Source organism: Aquarana catesbeiana, linkage group LG08 (genome assembly GCF_042186555.1).
Source record: "Aquarana catesbeiana isolate 2022-GZ linkage group LG08, ASM4218655v1, whole genome shotgun sequence".
Taxonomy (NCBI): Eukaryota; Metazoa; Chordata; class Amphibia; order Anura; family Ranidae; genus Aquarana; species Aquarana catesbeiana.
The window spans coordinates 149,035,452-149,057,603 of NC_133331.1; positions in this window are offsets into that span (position 1 = coordinate 149,035,452).

Genomic DNA, 22,152 nt, shown 5'->3' on the forward strand with positions numbered 1-22,152 from the left:
TACCGAGGAGGGTGAAGAGGAAGGAGAGCAGCCTACCCTGAAATGCTGAAATACTCTGAAATACTGAGAGCTGTGAATAAGTGCACTGCATCGGTCAATACCCTAAAAGAGCACTTTGGGGGGCTGAAGGAAGAGGTGGGGTTAATACGCCAGGATTTACTAAAGATGAGAGAGTGCACAACAGCAGCTGAAAGTAGGATAAGTGATGTGGAAGACAAGCTGGCCTCACTTAGAGACACCTAATCCATTGCACGGTTGGCAAGGGCCACAGAGCAGAGGGCAGAGGATATGGAGAATTGCCTAAGGCACAATAACGTGTGAAATGTAGGGCTCCCAGAGAGGGTGGAGGGAAGGGACCCCACTGAATTTGTAGGACAATGGCTCCTAGAGGTGTTTGGTAAAGAGTCCTTCACCTTCTATATTTGGTGAAAAGGGCGCATTGAGTGCCACCGAGACTGCTCCTTCCAGGACGCCAAACGTGCACTATCCTGGCTCGGTTGTTAAACTATAAAGATAAAGAAATCATCCTTCGTAAAGAGAGAGAAACGTAATATCCAGTATAATGGAGTCAGGATATCCTTTTATCTGGACTTTTCCACTGAAGTCCAAAGAAGCAGGGCCCGCTTCATGGATGTTAAACAGAGACTCCAATGTCTCCAAGTGACATTTGCCATGCTCTTTCCAGCCAGGCTCTGTATTACTGCCAGAGGGCAGACACACTTTTTTGAATCTGCAATGGATGTGCCAGAGTGACTGGATGCTAATGAAAACACCCTACGTCAGGCAAGGAGAGATGCGACAGAAGATGGTTGATGCCCCTCTCTGCTTTTAAGCAATGGAGGTCCAACTTCAAGCTTTAGTCAAGCAGGCCATTGCGGCTGGGAGAATGCATTATCTTATTCCCATAGTGAGCTGGTAAAAGACCTGCAACTATAACAGAGCTTTCGTTAATGTGTTTTAACCTGGCCTGGCTGGCGTCTTGCCAGGGGCTTTGTGCATGGAGAGACCTGTTGTCCTCCCTATTTATGATTCAGGTTAGTCTGTTTCTGATTCATGATGTGACTACCTCATCTATAACCTGGATTGAGACCTGGACCTTCCATACAATGCCATTAGTGCCTCAGAGGCCTCTGTGGGCCGACATTCTTGCTTATCACACCATCCAGTCTTTACTAACATATGGTTTGGTTTACATGTTTTGTATTTGCTGTTACAGAGAAGTCTACTGTACCCTTCCATACCTGCTGATGCATTACCTGCCGACATTGTTCTGGCCCGCTGAGACTGTGCCCTGCCTGAACTATTTGATTCTGTCTCCCAGTGGAGAGATGGGGCCTGCAGACCAAGTTAGGCCCTTTCTCCATGCTTTATTGAACCGTTACCCATTCCCACAGGATGGCTGCTGTGCCCATTATCTCATGGAATATTAGAGGTCTTCATAACCCTCTTAAGTGTTCTATGGTATTTTCTATAATACGGAAACACTTACCTGCTATATGTGTTCTTCAAGAGACTCATCTCACCTTGGACATGCTGTCGTTTGTGGGTTACTCCTGGGGTGGGTGGGCTTTTCACTCCACCCAGACCTCTTATTCACGGGAGGTGAGTGTGATGGTCCAACACACACTGGACTTCCATGTGTATGATAAGAAAGCGGATACATAGGGCCAAAATGTAATTCTACTTTGTCAAATTTTTCATGTCAAATGTATTTTAGCATGTGTATTTACCACCTCCGTTTAACTCTGCAGTATTAAGGGTTATATTGACTTATCAGCTGGGTAACCCTGAGATCCCCTTATTTATAGTCAGGGACCTTAACTGCTACTTGGACCCGAGATTAGATAAACACCCCCCCGGCATGTTCTGGGAGTGGTGGGTGCTTACCGTACAGCACTTTTGAAATTTGCTGATGAGGTGGGATGGTTGGACCCCTGGTGTAGTAGGAACCCCCGGGCAGAGGTAATTCTCTGGCCTTGCTAAAACTCATTGTTCATTGTCATGGATTGATCTCTGTCTTTGTACCCCACCAGCCTCATATCTAGTACAGGATGTAACATATGCTCAGAGAGGAGTCTCAGACCACTCGCCTTTAATAGTCAGACCCCATACATCTCTGCCAAAAGCTCCTTGGTAGCTTAATGCTTTTTGGTTGCACCTCATCCCCTCCCCTGCCTCTATAGCCTCTCAAATATCTGAGTTCTGGTGCATTCATGCTGATCACCAGAGCCCCCTTATTGCATGGTCGACTACTGGTAAGGATTGTCCCACGAAACGTCCCCGTCTATAGGTGCCGTATGCACGCGGAGCGGGTCTGTGGTAAACTCTCTGGATCAATTCTTGATCTCGAGTTTTACTCCGATCTATATCAGTCCAAACAACAATACTCCCTGCACTCTTTGTTAAATTTTCTACAGAGGGTGGATTTACCCTGTCTGTCACATTCTCATAAACGCTTTCTGGATGCTCCATTAACTTTGAAAGAGCTGCAGCTAGCGACCAGTCTGTTCCCCATTTCTAAGGCACCTGGGGATGATGGCCTTCCCATTCAGGTATATAAACAGTATGGGGAGGATATTCTTCCTCGCCTTCTCAAAGTGTTTAATGCAGCCAGACGGCAACAGTGTCTCCTTGGGTCCATGACTAAAACAAATATTATCCTATTATTAAAGCCTGGGAAAGACCATCTAGACCCGAGTTCCTATAGGCCTAGCTAAGGTGTTGTCCCTTCGATTAAATACGGTTATCTCAACTATCTCACATTCGACTCTCCCCAAGCGGCAATCAGAGTAGCTGGTCAGCTCTCGCCTACTTTCTCCCTTAGTAGGGATATTCGACAAGGGTGTTCGCTGTCTCCGCCATAGCCATAGAGCCCTTAGCGGCTATGATTCGTTCCAACCCCACTATCCAGGGCTTTCAGTATGGAGAAAGGCAAGATAAGATTACGCTTTGCGCAGATGACACTATTCTTCTTCTGGGGAACACCAACACATCCTTACAAGAAGCCATATCATTTATAACTAGTTTTGGGAATTACTCTGGTCTTCATATAAATTGGTCAAAATCTGCCATTGTGCTGTTAGATGCACAATCGGGTGACTCAGGACCTGCCCTCCATAACATTCCGGTAGCTTCGAAATTCAAATACCTAGGCAATAACGTTACCCCAAGACCCCTTGATTATGTTTTACTAAACCTGTCACCTCTTATACGTATGCGAACAAGGTCAAAGTATGGACCAAACTTAAGTTGTCGGTGGTAGGGAGAACTAACCTTATAAAGATGTCTTTCTGCCACAGCTACTCTACATACTACATAACTCTCCAATGGTTTTTCCCCTTAAGATGTTTCAAGTTACCAACTCTGCCTTCCGTGCTCTTATTTGGCACACTAAACCCCGAGAATCAACTTAGAACAACTCCAGAGACCAAAGGAGACTGGTGGTCTGGCATTGCCCAACCCTTGGCTATATTACGTGGCAGCCCAGCTACAGCATATTGCTAGAGCTATGCCCCCAGCCAATAGCAGCCCTGAGGCAACTATTCATATTTTACACCATGGACAGGGGTGGAGGAGTAGCAATGGTACTGGAGGCTCTGTTGTAAAGCAATTCTTCTAAGCTTTTCCCCACTTATGCTCTCATGCAGAAGTTCTGGAATAAATTGAAGCAAATGCAAAGGTTACGGGTTTTACCACATATAGCCCGATATGGGATAATTCTTACTATGAGGAGCTGAAGTTGTTGCCATATGGGGCCAAATGGCAACACTATGGTATTACGCATCTATCACATATCTTTGAAAATGGTAAATTGTGTCCTTTCCCTATGCTGCAATCCAAATTCCAGCTCCCACGGAATATGTATTTTTATTATATCCAGCTGCGGCATGTGATTAAGGCGAAAAATGGCTCTGAACCATGGGTACTGTCACCGACACCGATTTTTAATTATATGTCTGAGGTGGAGGTCTATAAGGGCTTCATATCTCAATCCTACTATATGCTGTTGCTAATTTTTTTGAGGGATTTTCCTTCAAAGGCTGAGGCTAGATGGAAGCGTGATGTGGAGGCATTTGAGGAGTAACAATGGGAGGAGGCACTACAGGGCATTCAAATATGCTCACTTAACATTACGCAACGATTATCACAATTGTACATCCTTCTCCGGGCTCACCTTACCCCAGCTAGACTCTTTAAAATGGGGGCGAGAGAGGATTCTATTTGTGCTAGATGTTCAAGTGACCACAGCGACCTCATCCACTTACTGTGGAAATGTCCCAAACTGCACATCTATTGGGGGAAAGTCCTGGATACCCTAAATAGGGTATTCCAGGTCACTATTAAATGAGACCCTAAACCCTGTCTTTTGGGAATCTTGGATGATCTGCAGGTTTAGGAGGTCACAAAACAGATGTTGGCCCAGGCTTTGTTCCAGGCCAGGAAACAAACTCTCCGACACTGAAAGTCAGCTGACACTCCCTCTTGAAAAGAGTGGGTGGCAGCAATTGGGGATACATTACATCTAGAAAGATATCTTTTCCAGCATAGGGGATGCCAGCACAAATTCCAGGTGGTGTGGTCGCCCTGGTTGGACGCACCTGGTTTATCACCTGTTGATCTCATTTTAGAATCTTGTGAATGCAATTACTTGTGGGGTGTAGATACGAGTGTACTATTGGCTGGGCAGGGGTATATGTTGATAATAAAAATTTACTGTGTAGGTGATTGGGTACAGTGGGGATAATGTTGGGATATTGCATCGCCATATCTTTATATACTGTATGTGATACTCTTCTGATGTGAATACCTTCTGTATCTTTATATGTTGTTTCAATAAAAGACTTCTTTGAGTTAAAAAAGGTTATCTTATCATTATACTAGATATGAAAAAACTATTATTTTGTTTGCATATAGTTATATAAAATGGGCATATATGACATATAGTTTATATACTGTATATAGATTGGAGTAACAAGAAAAAAAAAGAAACAATCTGAAATATATGGCCACAATGGCAAAGCAAGGTTAGATTTGCATAAAACATACAGCAAAGAGAAACACAGCAATCTTTTCAGCTAATGTTCAGAGCATTTAATATCTATACCACATCCAGGGAATTTTATAAGGACTTTATAAGGATTTTTTTTTTCTGATAATATATTTGTAGGAGCTTATCATGGGCATCCCAGAGAGGACTTAATACTGGCTATACACTAGTAGAATTGTGTTTTAAAATTTTAATTTTTAGAACATTTGTTCAACTTTCAAATTATTACTAGGGCTAAATTAAAGTGGTGGAAAAAGTGCTGAAAAAATTTGAAGGAGAAACTTTTTCTTTTGCGAATCAATTTCTAACTTTGTATGATAGTTGTTCAGGAAAGTCCATTCATTCCAAAAATGAACGTTAAAAGCAAACAAATTCTGGAGCACTTTCAAACGACATTTGTCAAGTCATCAAATGTACTGAGACTATATGGCCCCTGGTTTCTGTCACCCTTTCTTGGGCTGAGTTGTCCGTTGAGATACAGGCTCTAATCGACTCTGGGGCTGCAGGCCTGTTCATTGATGCTGCATTAGTATCGAAGCACTCGATTCCGCTGCAGCTGCGTGACACTCCACTTGCCATTGAGGCTCTTGACGGGAGACCTCCACAGCCTGCCCATGTGACTCATGAGACGTTCCGTTGTCCATGGCAGTAAGGGCTCTTCACTATGAGATAATCCAATTCCAAGTTATTTCCTCACAAAAGTTTCCGCTTGTTATTGGTTATCCTTGGTAACAGAGGCACAACCCCTCTTTTGATTGGCTCTGTGCTGAGGTTCTCTCCTGGTCACCACAATGCAGTGAGACATGCTTCCAGAAGGTAGCCATGTCTTTGACAAAGGTCAAGCCGGTAGTTTGCCGCCACACCAGCCGTATGTTTGCGCAATTGACCTTCAGCTTGGTGCCATACCCCCTCGTGGCCGGGTTTACCCCTTGTCAGACTTGGAGGATAAGGCCATGGAGGAGTATGTTGCAGACGCACTTTCTTGAGGTTTCATCCGCAAATCCTCGACTCCTGCTGGTGCTGGTTTCTTCTTTGTGAAGAAGAAGAGTGGTGAACTGAGACCTTGTATTGATTATAGGGGTCTCAATCGTCTCACGATTAAGAATGCTTATCCGATTCCATTGATTACAGAGTGATTTGACCGCCTCAAGGGAGCAACGGTTTTCACAAAGCTTGATTTGAGAGGGGCTTACAATTTCGTGAGGATTAAGGAGGGAGATGAGTAGAAAACTACGTTTAATACAGAACAGGCCATTATGAGTAACTTGTAATGCCTTTTGGCCTTTGTAACGCCCTGGCAGTCTTCCAGGAATTTATTAACAATGTCCTCTGAGATTTGTTACAGTTATGTGTGATGGTTTATATCGATGATATCCTCATATTTTCCAAGTCCCTGGAAAGCCACCACACAGATGTCTGTCATGTGCTTCAGAAACTAAGAGAGAACAATCTCTATTGTAAACTGGAGAAGGGCGAGTTCCATCATGAACAATTTAATTCCTTAAATTCCTGTCATTTCCACTGCTGGTTTTTCAATGGACCCAGAGAAACTTTTGGCAGTCCTACAGTGGCCCCGACCCGTGGGTTTACATCATCTGCAGTGTTTCCTGGGCTTTGCCAACTATTATCGGAAGTTCATTGGTAACTTCTCGTCTCTGGTCAAGCCCCTGACTGATATGACCAGAAAGGATGGTAACCCACGGAGTTGGTCTCCGGAGTCCATTAAGGCATTTCAGAGTCTCAAGGCTGCCTTTGTTTCTGCTCCTGTGTTGGCACATCCTGATCCTACGTTACCTTTTATCCTTGCGGTTGATGCTTCTGAGACTAGTGTTGGCGCCCTTCTGTCTCAACATCCTACCTCTGAGAGCACTATGCATCCTTGTGGCTACTTTTCCAAGAAATTGACACCTGCAGAGTGCAATTACGAGATTGGCGACAGAGAGCTGTTGGTGATTATTTTAGCCCTGAAAGAATGGAGACATCTCCTCGAAGGTACCACGGTGCCAGTTCTCATTCTTTCTGACCATAAAAATATCATATCCTTGTTGGAGGCTAAATGCCTCTCTCCCAGAAGGGCGCGATGGGCTCTTTTCTTGTCAAGTTTCAATTACATTGTCTCATTTTTACCCGGTACTAAGAATGTTACAGCTGATGCCTTGTCACGACAATTTTCCTCCATTTCCAAGTTGGAGTCGGTTCCGTTTCCTGTGATTCCTCCTGATCGTATTCTGGCTATGGTTCGCACCAGTCTCACTTCTCCTTTGGGTGACAAAATTCTTGCTGCTCAGGTCCATGCTCCTCCTCAGCCTGGTGCCATACCCCCTCATGGCCGAGTTTACCCCTTGTCGGTCTTGGAGGATAAGGCCATGGAGGAGTATGTTGCAGACCCACTTTCTTGAGGTTTCATCCGCAAATCCTCGACTCCTGCTGGTGCTGGTTTCTTCTTTGTGAAGAAGAAGAGTGGTGAACTGAGACCTTGTATTGATTATAGAAGCCTTGTGACCGCTGCTTTGTCCCAGAGAGTCTCCATACTGCCGTGCTCCAGACTTACCATTCTCCCAAGGCAGCTGGCCAACCTGGGAAGAATCAACTCGTTTTTGGCCATTTCCCAACAATTCTGGTGGCCTAGTCTATGTGCTGATGTAACTGCCTTCGTAGCTGCCTGTTCCGTGTGTGCTCAGAGTAAGACTCCACGACACCTTCAAGTGGGCCTCCTACAACCCATACCCAATGGAGAGAGGCCCTGGACCCACCGGTCTATGGATTTCATTGTGGAGTTACCCAACTCCCAAGTCAACACTGTTATCCTTATGGTGGTTGACCGGTTCTCAAAGTATGTCATTGTATTCCACTTAAGAAGTTGCCCACTTCTAAGGAACTTGCCTCCATTTTTGCTCGGGAGAGCTTTCGCTTACATGGGCTACCCAAGGTGATTTTCTCGGACAGGGGTAGTCAGTTTGTGTCCTGGTTCTGGTGAGCCTTTTGTGCACAGTTGGGAATTAAGCTTGCCTTCTCCTCTGCGTATCACCTGCAGTCTAATGGGGCCACGGAACAAGCCAATCAGTCCTTGGAGCAATTCCTACATGCCCCTGTCCTCCGTGATTTCCATAGAGGTTTTCCCCTCAAGGCTGGTGGTCCTCTGAGGGGGAGGGGGCGTTGAGGAGGGGGTACTGTCAGGGCTAGGCTCAGCCCTTCCTTCTCTGAGCTGGCTGCTCAGCTGTCGGCTAATTGCCAGCTCCCATCTCTCTCCACAGTTACCCAGCTGTTGATGATCCTGCTTGTCAGTCCTGCCTACTTAAGCTGTCCAGTCCAGAGGAGCTCTGCCTTCGCCTTGGTCACATCACAAGAAACTATCTCCTGCGTTCCTGTTTTAAGACTGGCTTTTCTGACATCTCTTCTGGCTACAGATCCTGCTTGCTGTTCCACTACTTTGATCCCTGACTCCTGGCTTGACTATCCGTTCCGGCTATGTTTTGACTACGTTTGATCTTTTTACTTTTATTTTTAAACAAGTGTGATTTAACTGTACTTCTGTCTTGGTCTGATTTCATGGTTCCTGACAAATGTGAAGAAGTGAGTGTACAGCTCATATAACAGTGTAAATTTGCTGTCCCGTCAAAATAACTCAACACACAGCCATTAATGTCTAAACCTCTGGCGACAAAAGGGAGTACATCCCTAAGTGAAAATGTCCAAATTGGGCCCAAAGTGTCAATATTTTGTGTGGCCACCATTATTTTTCAGCACTGCCTCAACCCTCTTGGGCATGAAGTTCACCAGAGCTTCACAGGCTGCCACTGGAGTCCTCTTCCACTCCTCCATGACAACATCACAGAGCTGGTGGACGTTAGAGACCTTGCGCTCCTCCACCTTTCGTTTGAGGACACAGATTCCCTACAGATGCTCAATAGGGTTTAGATCTGGAGACATGCTTGGCCAGTCCACCACCTTTACCCTCACCTTCTTTACCAAGGCAGTGATCATCTTGGAGGTGTGTTGGGGTCGTTATCATGTTGGAATACTGCCTCTTCTGCCCAGTCCCCAAAGGGAGGGGATCATGCTTTGCTTCAGTATGTCACAGTACATGTTAGCAATCATGGTTCCCTCAATGATCTGTAGCTCCCCAGTGCCGGCAGCACTCATGCAGCCGCAGACCATGACACTCCCACCACCATGCTTGACTGTAGGCAAGACACACTTGTCTTTGTACTCCTCACCTGGTTGCCGCCGCACACGCTTGACACTATCTGAACCAAATAAGTTTATTTTGATCTCATTAGACCACAGGACATGGTTCCAGTAATCCATGTCCTTAGTCTGCTTGTCTTCAGCAAACTATTTGCGGGCTTTCTTATGCATCATCTTTAGAAGAGGCTTCCTTCTGAGATGACAGCCATGCAGACCAATTTGATGCAGTGTGCGACATATGATCTGAGCACTGACAGGCTGACCCCCCACCCCTTCAACCTCTGCTGCAATGCTGGCAGCACTCATACGTCTATTTCCCAAAGACAATCTCTGGATATGATGCTGAGCACGTGCACTCAACTTCTTTGGTTGACCATGGCGAGTCCTGTTCTGAGTGGAACCTGTCCTGTTAAACCACTGTATGGTCCTGGCCACGCCACCATGCTGCAGCTCAGTTTCAGGGTCTTGGCAATCTTCTTATAGCTTAGGCCATCTTTATGTAAAGCACCAATTCTTTTTTTTTTAGATCCTCAGAGAATTCTTTGCCATGAGGTGCCATATTGAACTTCCAAAATATTTTACAGCGCACACATACAAGAATGACATTTCCTGCAGGGCTAGTTAAAAACACCTGAACATATTCAAAAAATGCGGGGGTTTGGTCACACTATATGGTCATATAGTGCTAAGCCCACTTACTGCGACAAAGTACCCCGAATTAGTGGGTCCTACACTAGTAATAGAATGGAAGATCCTCTGTCTCAACCATGGGAGCTGAACTCCTCTATGTGGGAGAACTGAAAGGGATACATCCTAATCACTGGTGGCCACTAAATAGGAGGTAATGAGGAGGGGGAGGGGTGCTCCAGCCCAAAAACCTGGTCAGGGCCTATTACAACATACAAGTACATATTTGGGGGGCACACCATACAATGCATTTAAATTCAAGATGGTGCTGCTGTAAGACCTATACACAGTACAAAATATTTTACAGCGCACACATACAAGAATGACATTTCCTGCAGGGCTAGTTAAAAACACCTGAACACCTGAACATATTCAAAAAATACGGGGGTTTGGTCACACTATATGGTCATATAGTGCTAAGCCCACTTACTGCGACAAAGTACCCCGAATTAGTGGGTCCTACACTAGTAATAGAATGGAAGATCCTTTGTCTCAACCATGGGAGCTGAACTCCTCTATGTGGGAGAACTGAAAGGGATACATCCTAATCACTGGTGGCCACTAAATAGGAGGTAATGAGGAGGGGGAGGGGTGCTCCAGCCCAAAAACCTGGTCAGGGCCTATTACAACATACAAGTACATATTTGGGGGGCACACCATACAATGCATTTAAATTCAAGATGGTGCTGCTGTAAGACCTATAAACAGTACAAAATATTTTACAGCGCACACATACAAGAATGACATTTCCTGCAGGGCTAGTTAAAAACACCTGAACACCTGAACATATTCAAAAAATACGGGGGTTTGGTCACACTATATGGTCATATAGTGCTAAGCCCACTTACTGCGACAAAGTACCCCGAATTAGTGGGTCCTACACTAGTAATAGAATGGAAGATCCTCTGTCTCAACCAAACCCCCGTATTTTTTGAATATGTTCAGGTGTTCAGGTGTTTTTAACTAGCCCTGCAGGAAATGTCATTCTTGTATGTGTGCGCTGTAAAATATTTTGTACTGTTTATAGGTCTTACAGCAGCACCATCTTGAATTTAAATGCATTGTATGGTGTGCCCCCCAAATATGTACTTGTATGTTGTAATAGGCCCTGACCAGGTTTTTGGGCTGGAGCACCCCTCCCCCTCCTCATTACCTCCTATTTAGTGGCCACCAGTGATTAGGATGTATCCCTTTCAGTTCTCCCACATAGAGGAGTTCAGCTCCCATGGTTGAGACAGAGGATCTTCCATTCTATTACTAGTGTAGGACCCACTAATTCGGGGTACTTTGTCGCAGTAAGTGGGCTTAGCACTATATGACCATATAGTGTGACCAAACCCCCGTAATTTTTGAATATGTTCAGGTGTTCAGGTGTTTTTAACTAGCCCTGCAGGAAATGTCATTCTTGTATGTGTGCGCTGTAAAATATTTTGTACTGTTTATAGGTCTTACAGCAGCACCATCTTGAATTTAAATGCATTGTATGGTGTGCCCCCCAAATATGTACTTGTATGTTGTAATAGGCCCTGACCAGGTTTTTGGGCTGGAGCACCCCTCCCCCTCCTCATTACCTCCTATTTAGTGGCCACCAGTGATTAGGATGTATCCCTTTCAGTTCTCCCACATAGAGGAGTTCAGCTCCCATGGTTGAGACAGAGGATCTTCCATTCTATTACTAGTGTAGGACCCACTAATTCGGGGTACTTTGTCGCAGTAAGTGGGCTTAGCACTATATGACCATATAGTGTGACCAAACCCCCGTATTTTTTGAATATGTTCAGGTGTTCAGGTGTTTTTAACTAGCCCTGCAGGAAATGTCATTCTTGTATGTGTGCGCTGTAAAATATTTTGTACTGTTTATAGGTCTTACAGCAGCACCATCTTGAATTTAAATGCATTGTATGGTGTGCCCCCAAAATATGTACTTGTATATTGAACTTCCAGTGACCAGAATGAGAGAGTGAGAGCAATAACACCAAATTTAACACACCTGAGACCTTGTAACACTAATGAGTCACATGACACCGGGGAGGGAAAATGGCTAATTGGGCCCAATTTGGACATTTTCACTTAGGGGTGTACTCACCTTTGTTGCCAGTGATTTAGACATTAATGGCTGTGTGTTGAGTTATTTCGAGGGGACAGCAAATTTACACTGTTATACAAGCTGTACACTCAGTACATTTTAGCAAAGTGCCAATTCTTCAGTGTTGTCACATGAAAAGATATAATAAAATATTTACAAAAATGTGAGGAGTGTACTCACTTTTGTGAGATACTGTATGATGTAAGTTACTTGACTAAGGGAGGACAGAGAGATTATATCCCAACAAGGTGGAGATGAATTGGGATACTTACTACACAGCCTCAAGGCCAGGTCCGGTATCCGCCAAGGAAGACAGGGGTAACGGGCATGATGTCTCCCCCGGGATTGAGACGGGGGAACCCTCCAAGGACGGAGAACAGTGCCCGGAGCCCAACAAGGTGGTCACAGCATGATCCAATAGACTATGTGTGCACGAAAAGTGCATAGTGTTCCTAGAGAAAAATGTGTCAAAAAGGGATTAATTAATTGTGTAAAAGTGTAAAAATACTTTTTTGGGATATAATCTCTCTGTTCTCCCTTAGTCTAAGGGTATTATTATTAACCCCATTTCCTTTTCAGTATAATACTTCATAACACTCCTGATGAATGGCTGTAATGCCAGGAAACGCATAGAGTGCCACTAGATGCCCAAAGTTATCTGTTCCTATAATACATGTTTTTTAATCCATTTATTTTATCATGTACATTTATTATGTCTAATTCCTAATTGTATTGCATGCTATGTAGCAACATATTTAGTGTAAGTCATGTGACTACCTATCTATTTGATATAATAATTTAACGTAACAATAAATCATGTATTGTAACTTCAACTTCATGTTGTTTTTGTCCATATCTGACATGGCGGTTGCCTCATTTAAAGTCCCATAGCTCTCCTTTTCTATAATCTTTACCTTTTGTTTGGCACCTCGATTCTATATTCTATTTAGGGATCTATATTTCTTCAGATATAAAGCGCCTATATGATCTAAACTATGGACCCTTGATGGTATCCATAATAAAAGATTTGCAAAAGTGGAGAAGTCATACTCTGAAATGGTTTGGCAGGGTAAACGCGCTTAAAGTTAGTGTAATTCCCAGGCTTATTTACATTTTACATACCATACCCATAACACTCCCACAGATATTCTTTAAACAAATACGAAGAGCTTTTATGACCTTCGTGTGGGGAGATAAACATCCCAGGTTGGCACACGAGATTTTGAGGAGACCAAAATTGGAGGGTGGGACTCCTGGATATAGAGTTTTATTACAGAGCCATGGCCCTGGTTCGTATAATGAACTGGTGCCATGACTCTGCTGGTAAAATTTGGGTGCCCTTGGAGAAAACATTAGCAGGTAAGAACTTGGCCGGAGCCCCCTGGATTCCGGTCTCTTATAGGGATTTGTCAGAATATGCATCACCATTGACGAAGACAACACTATCCATCTGGGATAGACTGAGTAGTACGGGAAAGTTTTCTTCCCAATATCCCCTATAACAACATTGGAAGGATTTCCCTGGTTTTCCCCCAGGGGAAGAGAAAGGGAGTTTAGATTGCTGGGATATGGACGGGAAGGGTAAATGCGCTGGCGTGGCTCCAAAGGTTAAATTGCTTCCATTGGTGGATTTGGTTCAAATACTGGGGGAAGTACCAATGGCAGTGTGGAAATACTGTCAACTGACAGACTTGTTCAATAAGTGAAAGTATCAGATCAGGCAAGCGAACCCGCTTACTACTTTTGAGGAATGGTGTGACTTTTATTGTCAGCTGCAGTCATGGATACTACATTTCATATAAGTTTTTCACCGCCCTCATCTGAAGTTAACAGTCCTTACTAAACCTAAACCAACTCTATCACAGAGTGTCACTACTCAATCGAGTGGTTGACTGGTTTCACCATAGAACAGACAAACGGGTGACACAACACGAACAAGACCTATCCCCACTTGACCTTCAGACCTTTCCCTGGATACCTCCTTACTATCACCCTCTTTCTACTTTCCTCCTCTTTTTGACAGTACCCCCTCTCATCTTATGGTGCACAGCCATGGTCCTGCGAGGCCTGACTCTCAGAACTCATCTTTGACAACCCCCTCTTTGGCCCGGAGGGTCATGCAACCACAGTTGCAGGCCTGTCCCATCTTGATTGGCCCCAAGTAAGTAGTATTTATCCTGGCCACATTATGCACCAAGATGCGTCACTCCCCCAACCCACCTGCCTGCAAAGCGGTCCCTGTCTTGCCAGGACACAACTAACAACTGCGCAAATTCCATAGAGACCCTCAGGTCTCCTTTACTTGCACGCCACTTGAGATGCTTCTCTTGTAGTATACTGTCCCTGAACTACCTGTCTACATTGTTTAGCATGTTGCGAGATGGGACTTCCACCATGGATCCTCCCTTTGTTGCTAAGTGGCACCTGCCTAGGTTCTGCGTTTTCAGAAGATCAGCAAACAATTGGAAAAATTGTTTTCTCTTTAAACAAAAAGAGGAAGTAGGACGGTACTTTGGAGGACACTTAGGAATGGAGGCAATGGTATTAAGTTTAAGAATTTTATTGGTAAAGGATCGGGGCTGATCTGTGCAAAACGATTGCACAGAGCAGGTAAGTATAGGCATGTTTGTTATTTTTATTTAAAAAAGATTTACAACCACTTTATTTATTTCAATTAATCGGATTAAATTAGAGGCATTATTTTGAAGGTGCCCTTCCGGTAAAAAAAAAGAAGACCTGTTCATGTGAAGCATACCCCAATCAAAATGGGGGATGGAATCATCTCCAGGGATACTTGGAATTTTATGTACAATAGATACCCAAAGACTCCTGCATTTTATCCACTACCCAAGATTCTTAAGTCAAAAAAGAATCCCCCAGGCAGACCTATTATTTCTGGCAATTCCAAGCTCACAGAAAATGCCAGCAAATGGGTTTTGAAACATATTATGTTGTCTTTAATAACTCCAACTTCCTCCAGGTGCAAGGCGTAGCGTTGGGGACTTGTTGTGCCCCATTCTACGACAATTTGTACCTGGGGGAGTGGGAGAATTTTTTTCTTACGTTCAGAGAATTTTTACAAGTATTCGTCCTGTATCTTGACTTGACAACATTTTTTTGGTCTGGGATGGTCCTGTGGACCTGTTACTTAAATGCCTTACAATTATGAACGTCAATAATCTTACCTTTACCATGTCCTATGATTGCCATATGGTCACTTTTTGGATGTGTTGGTTGAGGTTGATGACAATTGATCTTTAAAGAGCAATTTATACAGAAAACCAACGGCTGGGAATACAATCTTGCAGGTCCAGAGTTTCCATCCCAGACCTTTAAACCTTTTTGGAAGGTTTTATTTCGGGCAAGACCGAACATCTGATGTAGTATTTCTAGACTTGGCACACTTCTTCTCCCTAACCCCCCCCCCCCCCTTACCCCCCCCCTTTTTTGGTTATATTGATGTGTATATATGTATATATATGTTTTGTATTTATTATACATAATTAATTTCTATTTTGTAAACGTGTTTTTCATATTTTTATATCATTTTTGTGTTTGTAACTTGTGGACAACAAATCAGTACCTTCAATCTGGATCATAGGACCATTCTCAGCATGGATAGCCCCACACAGTTTTCCTGGAGTGGGAGACCATCTCCTTTCCTTGGTTAGCTGCGGTTCCATCTGCATCCACCTTTGGTTCAGAACTATGTCTGGGAGTATTCTCGTGATCTCCATTTCCGGTGTCACGTCCTGTGTCGCTGGGTGTGTGGATCATGTTAGACGTGCTGGAATCACTGCATTAACATCATGCAAACATGACCAGATGTGACGTTTCACCCCCACCAGAAATGACGCACTATCACATGGTGTGTGATGGGGGAAGGCCATGACTTCTGGAACGCATGCCATGCATGGTTAATGGCACGAAATTTCCCTGCAAACCAGAATCCACATGGAGGCTTGGCTGTCCCAGCTGTTTATGCTGAGACAATGATTGGAGCCAATTGGTGCTAATTCAGCACATGTAAACAGGATGAGATCTACCATTTGTTCAGCGGACACTCAACCTGTTGTCTATGAAGGATGTTCACTATCTACTAGGAGAATTTTATATCTGGTAAGTCAAGGAGTTATAGGTGGATTTCTGTATTTGGCACCTTATGGTGCCTGTTTCCATTTAGGCCACATTCTAAAAGGTACTCCCAGGTTTCTTTCCGGTGGGTGGTTTTCTCATATACAGGTTTTTTTTTTGCCAAACCAAGATCTTTTTGTGGGTCAACCAAATCCCTATACTCCTATTTGAATGTACCCGGTTAGTGAATTCTGACCATTGGACCTACGATGTTCTGGTAGATTTGTGTGGATCAATGAGTAAGTAATTTCTTTAATGGATTCATCTATACATTTCTTGATATGTTTCTCCCCACCTATTTTGGGCTTTGTGCCCTCTATAGGGGTGTGGTTATATATGAGGTATTGATTTACACTTTACATACTAAGCTGCCTTCTCTTGAATAGCCTCCTGATTCCTGGATGTTTTGGAGCTGAAATTGTTGTCCACATATGATTCTTCCACTTATATTGTATAAGATATACTCACATTTTCAATGTTTGATGTACATGTTTGAACATGACTTTTGCAAAATGTGTTTCTGAATGACATTTGTCTTTCAGTGTCTATTCAATGTACTCCTCAACAAAGAACTCCCTGAAACGCGTAGGAGTATTGTTGTGTTGCAGTATTGCTTTCTTGAGGAATGACATCATATGCAATTGTTTGACCTTGACATGTATGGCCTACTTCCTTGTATGCATCATGTTTTAAGTGTACATGGATTTTAAATATTTGTACCAATAAAATTCTTAAACTTAATACCTTTGTCTCCATTCCTAAGTGTCCTCTGGTGCCTCCAAAATCCTGTCCTACTTTCTCTTTTTTATTCCAATATTCATTGGGAAGTGGCACCTCCTTGACACTTGGATATTTTAGGCCTCTCTGATAAAAAATGTCTCTGGTTTCCTCTTTACTCATAAACTTTCTACCTATTCCTTTTTCCAAGAAAAAAAGCTATAAGATACTGTCTTTATGGTACAGGGCTCCGGATATCCTTCATCGCATATACAGTTGCAATGAAAAGTATATGAACCCTTTTGGAATGATATGGATTTCTGCACAAATTGGTCATAAAATGTGATCTGACCTTCAAGTCACAACAATAGACAATCACAGTCTGCTTAAACTAATAACACACAAAGAATTAAATGTTACCATGTTTTTATTGAACACACCATGTAAACATTCACAGTGCAGGTGGAAAAAGTATGTGAACCCCTAGACTAATGAGATCTCCAAGAGCTAAATGGAGTGAGGTGTCAGCCAACTGGAGTCCAATCAATGAGATGAGCTTGGAGGTGTTAGTTACATCTGCCCTATAAAAAACACACACCAGTTCTGGGTTTGCTTTTCACAAGAAGCATTGCCTGATGTGAATGATGCCTCGCACAAAAGAGCTCTCAGAAGACCTACGTTTAAGAGTTGTTGACTTGCATAAAGCTGGAAAGGGTTATAAAAGTATCTCCAAAAGCCTTGCTGTTCATCAGACCACAGTAAGACAAATTGTCTATAAATGGAGAAAGTTCAGCAGTGCTGCTACTCTCCCTAGGAGTGAGCGTCCTGTAAAGATTACTGCAAGAACACAGCTCAGACTGCTCAATGAGGTAAAGAAGAATCCTAGAGTGTCAGCTAAAGATTTACAAAAGTCTCCGGCATATGCTAACATCCCTGTTAGCGAATCTATGATACGTAAAACACTGAACAAGAATGGATTTCATGGGAGGATACCACAGAGGAAGCCACTGCTGTCCAAAAAAAACATTGCTGCACGTTTACAGTTTGCACAAGAGCACCTGGATGTTCCACAGCAGTACTGGCAAAATATTCTGTGGACAGATGAAACCAAAGTTGAGTTGTTTGGAAGAAACACACAACACTATGTGTGGAGAAAAAGAGACACAGCACACCAACATCAAAACCTCATCCCAACTGTGAAGTATGGTGGTGGCGGCATCATGATTTGGGGCTGTTTTGCTGCATCAGGGCCTGGACGGATTGCTATCATCGAAGGAAAAATGAATTCCCAAGTTTAACAAGACATTTTGCAGGAGAACTTAAGGCCATCTGTCCACCAGCTGAAGCTCAACAGAAGATGGGTATTGCAACAGGAGAACGACCCAAAGCATAGAAGTAAATCAACAACAGAATGGCTTAAACAGAAGAAAATATGCCTTCTGGAGTGGCCCAGTCAGAGTCAGGGCCGATCCTACCCAGGGTGCAAAGGGTGCTTTGCACCCAGGCGCCTGCAGAGGTGGGGGCGCCGAAGAGCCAGACTTCTCCCCTCCCTCCTTCTCTCCTTGTGAGTGTCCGTCCAGAACTCCAGTGTGAGCATAGGGCAGCCCGTCCAGCCTGGCAGTGCTCGGTGAGGGGCGCTCCTCTTCCTGACACCAGTGTTCTAGTCAGTGGCTGCTGAAGTGCGGGAATCAATTCCTCACACTGGGATCCCGCACTGTCTCTACCAACTCCAGTTGGAATGCCTCCCCCTCCCATCTCTATCTCGGGCTGCAAGAAGAGAGAACCTAGGTGAGTCAGTGTGCTGTGTGTAGGAATGGCATCCCCTGCACACCTTTAGATGTGCTCTGGGCTGCCCCTGCTAGGAGATGTTTTATGCTATGATAGATTACAATAGGATACACAGCCCCTGTCCCTTCCTGCACCTCAGTAGTTCATTTACAGATGTGTTGTTTAATGAGATGTACTAAGAGCCCTTTCACACTGACAGTGCAGGGGCATCAGCTGTAATGCGCTGCTACTTTTAGTGGTGCTTTACCGTCGCTTTAGAGGTACATTTAACCCCCACTAAAGGGTTCAAAGGCGCAACTGCGGAGGCGCTTTGCAGGCACTGCCCATTGATTTCAATGAGCAAGGGCGCTTTAGTCTATACACCGCTCCTAAAGCGCCTCAAAGAAGCTACTTGCAGGAATTTTTTGGACGTCGTGCCAGTGCTCTGCTGCAGTGTGAAAGCATTCAGGCTCTCACACTGGGATTGTAGATAAGGCTTTTTCCAGGCGCTATTTTTAACACTAAAGCACCTGAAAAATGCCTCCAGTGTGAAAGGAGTCTAATGGACCATTTCCTGTACTATGTCTGCAGTATGGATGAGCTCCGGCGTGTTCGCAAGCTGCACGTGCCGAGCCCGCCAGGAACTTGGCACTGCACAGCGCTAATCACAAACAGTGAGACATTTCCCAATGTGCGGCTGCAGAGATCGGGAAATGTCTCACTGCTTGTGATTAGCGCAGCGCACTGCCGACTTCCAGGCGGGCTCGGCACGTGCAGCTTGCGAACACGCCGGAGCTCATCCTTAGTCTGCAGTCTCGGATCATCTCCTGTAGTATGTCTGCAGTCTCTGACCCTCTCCTGTACTATGTCTGCAGTCTCTGATCATCTCCTGTATTATGTCTGCAGTCTCTGACCATCTCCTGTACTATGTCTGCAGTCTCTGACCATCTCCTGTACTATGTCTGCAGTCTCTGACCATCTCCTGTATCATGTCTGCAGTCTCTGACCATCTCCTGTATCATGTCTGCAGTCTCTGACCCTCTCCTGTACTATGTCTGCAGTCTCTGACCATCTCCTGTATTATGTCTGCAGTCTCTGACCATCTCCTGTGCTATGTCTGCAGTCTCTGATCATCTAGTGTACTATGTCTGCAGTCTCGGATCATCTCCTGTACTACTGTACTATGTCTGCAGTCTCTGTCCAACTCCTGTACCATGTCTGCAGTCTATGACCATCTCCTGTACTGTGTCTGTAGTCTCGGACCATCTCCTATATCATGTCTGCAGTCTCTGACAATCTCCTGTACTATGTCTGCAGTCTCTGACCCTCTCCTGTACTATGTCTGCAGTCTATGACCATCTCCTGTACTATGTCTGTAGTCTCGGACCATCTCCTATATCATGTCTGCAGTCTCTGACCATCTCCTGTACTATGTCTGCAGTCTCTGACCATCTCCTGTACTATGTCTGCAGTCTCTGACCCTCTCCTGTACTATGTCTGCAGTCTCTGACCCTCTCCTGTACTATGTCTGCAGTCTCTGACCATCTCCTGTACTATGTCTGCGGTCTCTGACCATCTCCTGTACTATGTATGCGGTCTCTGATCATCTCCTGTACTATGTCTGCGGTCTCTGATCATCTAGTGTACTATGTCTGCAGTCTCTGATCATCTAGTGTACTATGTCTGCAGTCTCTGACCATCTCCTGTACTATGTCTGCAGTCTCTGACCATCTCCTGTACTATGTCTGCAGTCTCTGACCATCTCCTGTACTATGTCTGCAGTCTCGGATCATCTCCTGTATCATGTCTGTAGTATTTCTGGGGGCTCTTTCTAACAGACTCTCTAACAGAAGCGCTCTCTGTCTCCATCAGAGAGGCCACCTCCAGGTCCCAATAAAGTACTCTTGCTTCTCTTCCTGTATTTTGTTTATTGTACCTGTAAGGATCCCAGGGTAATGAAGACTTCGTGGTGGAGCATGTCTGTGGTTGAGTCGTAGAAATATTTGTAAAGGGGAGGAGTTACTAAAATGACCACGCCCATACGGGGGCGCCAGAAATATTTCTGCACCCAGGCACCTGTGACCCTAGGATCGGCCCTGGTCAGAGTCCTGACCTTAACCCGATTGAGATGCTGTGGCATGACCTCAAGAAAGCGATTCACACCGGACATCCCAAGAATATTGCTGAACTGAAACAGTTCTATAAAGAGGAATGGTCAAGAATTACTCCTGACCGTTGTGCACGTCTGATCTGCAACTACAGGAAAAGTTTGGTTGAAGTTATTGCTGTCAAAGGAGGTTCAACCAGTTATTAAATCCAAGGGTTCACATACTTTTTCCACCTGCACTGTGAATGTTTACATGGTGTGTTCAATAAAAACATGGTAACATTTAATTCTTTGTGTGTTATTAGTTTAAGCAGACTGTGATTGTCTATTGTTGTGACTTAGATGAAGATCAGATCACATTTTATGACCAATTTATGCAGAAATCCATATCATCCCAAAAGGGTCCACATACTTTTTATTGCAGCTGTATATCCCACCATCTCAAATGTCTGTTGGCGGTGTTTTGAGGAAGTGGGTACCTATCTTCACATATGGTGGAGTTGCTGCTTGCTTACACAGTTCTGGGAGAAAGTTTTTACTGCATGCAAATCTATGTGCATTTCGGATGTTCAAGCTGTCCCTGAAATTGCCCTTTTTGTCTATATTTCCCAGACCCATATCCAAAATAAAAAAAGGTACCCTACAACACTGCCTATTGCTATCAGTACTCACCGTAATTTTCCTTTCCCGGTCCGTCCTCACGTCAGCACGCCGCGGGTTAACCTCTCTCCTTTAACCCCCAGGACCACCTTCTTCCAGCTCAATAAAGTTAGGCCCTCCCCTCCCCCTCTTGTTCTATTGTGTAGCGGCGACAGGGAAATAAAACTGAGCTGAAGACGGACCAGGAAAGGAAAATTATGATGAGTATTAATATATCCGCTTTCCTGGTCGTCCTCCCGTCAGCACACTATGGGATATACCCTAGCCAATATAGAGTGGGAAAGAAAAGACAAATACCCCAGATTCCATGCTTTACCACACTTTAATTAACCCAACAAAGCGGATACCACCACCGTTCCAAATAAAGAAGATCTAGCGGAGTGTATGTCCAATTTATAGTGACGAGCAAAAGTCTAGCAGGAACTCCAGCTAGCGGTTCTGCATATGTTTTCAACAGGTACTTTTGCCACGGATGCCCATGAGGCTGCCATCCTTCTAGTCGAGTGAGCTCTTGTACTCTGCAGAGGAGCAAGGCCCTGTTGTTTGTAGCCAGGATTCTTGATGATGCTGCCTCCGCTTTCTTAGGTCCGCTAGTGAGGATAAATAGATTCTCGGACTTGCGTATCTGCTGAGCCCACCTGAAGCAGACAGGAAGTTTAGGGATGGCAGGGAGGCTGAACTGCAGTAGGAAGATCCCAAGGAAGCCTGGCTGCAAGGAGAAGGTAGGATGAGAGAGGAGGCATGAGACACACGAGACAA